Source organism: Dipodomys ordii, unplaced genomic scaffold (assembly GCF_000151885.1).
Source record: "Dipodomys ordii isolate 6190 unplaced genomic scaffold, Dord_2.0 Scaffold194, whole genome shotgun sequence".
Classification (NCBI taxonomy): Eukaryota; Metazoa; Chordata; class Mammalia; order Rodentia; family Heteromyidae; genus Dipodomys; species Dipodomys ordii.
In genome coordinates this window covers 485,345-488,277 of record NW_012267410.1, presented here as the reverse complement: position 1 = coordinate 488,277, position 2,933 = coordinate 485,345, and the positions used below count along the sequence as shown (strand labels likewise).

The following is a 2,933-nucleotide window of genomic DNA, read 5'->3' as shown; positions in this document are numbered from 1 at the left end:
GTCAGTATGAGGGCTTGAACTCCGGACCTCATCCTCTTGCTCGGCTTTTTTGCTCAAGATAGATGCTTTACCACTTAAGCCACATCTCCAACTTCCAGCTTTTTGCAGGTGAACTGGAGATAAGGATCGCTCATATTTGTCTGCCCTGCCTTGCTTTGAACCACACTCCTCAGATCTCAGCCTAATGAGTAGCTACGATTACAGGTGTGAGCGATTGGTACTCAGCTGAGTCATTAATCATTTAAAAACAAAACAGAGAATTATATCTCTGAATTCTTTTTGAGTATTATTCTCAGGAAATAAGCACCAAGAGTACAAAGACATAGGAAAGCTGCCTTCACAAATACCATGCCCTATTTATAATCTCTCACACACAAAGGAATAAAACTAAGTGCCTCACAAATGAGACCTGCTGTATAAGTAACTCTATAGCCAATGGATGAGATCTGAAAGCATTTTGTAGAAGTGATAGGAAGTGTGGGGGAAGAATGGGGGAGATCCTTCCTAACAAGGGGAAAGTGTAATGAAAATGTTTAAGCACAGGATCCTTCCAGATGAAGACCGAAAGACATAAAGGGAACTGACCATTTGATGCTTAAGTGTCGTAAGGCAGGGACTGCCTAGTAGGAAAGTCACTGGACAAAAGGGTCTCAGGTAATGACGTTGGGAGGTGGGGGGGAGCCAGGCCGGTCTGCCCAGATTCGTTCTGACAATGCCAGCAGCATTCCTTCCCCTAGAATGATGCAGGGCCGTTCTGCCATGAGTGTCTTACTATCTACTCTCAAGCAAGCTGGTTCGGGAATTTCCTTCTGGAAACTGAGACAAGAGGGCAATGGGGGTTACAGCAGTATTCTCAGGCTTTATGGCTTGCTAGGAAAAAGAATTCTAGTTTCTATGACCTGCTTAGGGAAAGGGACTCCTGGGTTTTATAAGAGGCTGGGGGGAGATTGAGAGGAGTCTGGGACAGAAGGGCCCAGGTTCTGAGGAGGCTTCTGAGGCCCTGACTATCCTCAGTTCAAAGTACTCAACACACCAACATGCCACACGTTGGGGGTATCATCTTCTAGGTCTTAGTACCTGAGAAAGCAGTTATGACGGTGCTAGATGAAGATATGTTCGTACAGTATGATTTCTGCTAAGAAATACATTGAAAAACAGCATGAAAGCCAGGTGTGATAGGCTGACACCTGAAACCCCAGAACTCAGGAGATCTTGAGTTTGAGGCCTAGGCCACATTGGCAACTTCCAGACCAGTATGAGTGATACAGTGAGACTCTGTTCAAAACACTAAAAAATAGACTAAAAAATTGCCAGAATCCTAAAGTTATGTGTTGATATAAGAGAGTTTGTCCTTATACTTACATGCTTACTTTGCACATAAATATGCAGCAAGGAAGAGATAGCTAAAGGTTGCTAAACCCCAAGCTTCGGTTACCTTGCTCTCAGCCTCTTTATAGATACCTGAGGATATCTGAGCTAACAGACACCATGATCACCCATCAGAGCCTACAAAGATCACCTCACTGGGACACCTGTGGCCAAGCAATGGGAATGTTCCCTCATTGTGCTAGCTCAAATAAATATACTGTCTCACTCTGGCTTTAGTCCTCAACATAGACTAAAACCAGACCATCTCTTTTGTACAAAGGAGCCATGTAAGGAACATGTATAACCATTTTTAAGCATCTTGTGTTAGCTCCTTGGACAACCTTTTCAAATCATTCCATGGCTACTGGTTTGTGTAGTTTTCCTATCCACATTTGCTGGCATCCATTTTTAGGAGCATCTCTCAAGCTTATTGGTCATTTAGTTCATTTCAGAACATCTAAGGCCATCTTCCTGGAGGTCTCTTTCTCCTTCCTGGCCCTCCCCCCTTTCCCACTGGAAGCTGGTAGCCAAACCCCTGCTTTACTACTCCTTGTAAGTTAAGGAGAATGGGCATAAATGGGTAAGTTCCAGATACACTTCACAACTCAGACCTATTAGATTGTGGCTGGCATCTGGACATATCCCCTCATGCCTGGCCCAGCCAGGACAGCTTGGACTTGCCGCTTCCCTATCAGACCCCCATAGCAGCCCACTCCAGGAATGCCTCATTAAAGAACTCTCCACTACTCCCCACCCCTTAACCTCTACAGGTGATCTAGGCCAAGCCTTCCTGAGCACCATCTCAGGAAAGTATCCCGCTCTGTCCTTACTGCTGGGGATCCTATGCTACCAGTGTCCATGTCATGCTTTTCTCTAATGGACAGCTTACATGAGAATTCCTGCAAGATACAGAGATCTCATTCACATGAGCAACACATGCCACCCAAGTAGGAAAATGAATGTCAAGAATGTTGTCCCTTTTCTCACAATATCTATCCTCAATAGTGCAAAAAGAAACAAAAACAAAAACAAAAATCTCTATGGTGCTTTTTGTGTCAAGGGGTTTTAGCTTTCTTTAAATGACCAAGAGCTCTACTTGCTCTGCTTTGGAGCACACAAAGGAACTCAGAGCCCAGCACAGGCCAACATCTCAGCCTGAAAGCAGTCCACTTGTTCTAAGGGAAGCACATAAGTAATTTCCAATAGTTGCAGCCTTCTTCCTGTAGCTTCCTGTGGCAGTAGGCTGGAAGCGGGACATAGGTTTTAAAAGTCAAACATTATTGAAAACAATTATTTTAATCCAAGTACCAGTGGCTCACACATGTAATCCTAGCTACACAGGAGGCTTAGATCTGAGGGTCGCAGTTAAAAGCCAGTCCAGGCAGGAAAAACCTATCTCCATTAAACTACCAAAATTCTGGACGTGGAGATGTGGCTCAAGTGGTACAGTGCTCGTCTTGAGCAAAAGAAGCTCAGGGACAGTACAGAGGCCCTAAGTTCCAGCCCAGGACCATCACAAAAGAAAAAAAGCTAGCAGTAGAGCTGTGGTAAGTGCCAGCCATGGA

General features: G+C 44.7%; 1 protein-coding gene across 1 annotated transcript in view; it reads right to left on the bottom strand.

Annotated features, from left to right (window-relative positions):
• The window catches only part of Uxs1 (UDP-glucuronate decarboxylase 1), a 92,574-nt gene that overhangs the window by 64,568 nt on the left and 25,073 nt on the right, over positions 1-2,933 (bottom strand). The gene's annotated exons all lie outside the window — the stretch shown is intronic.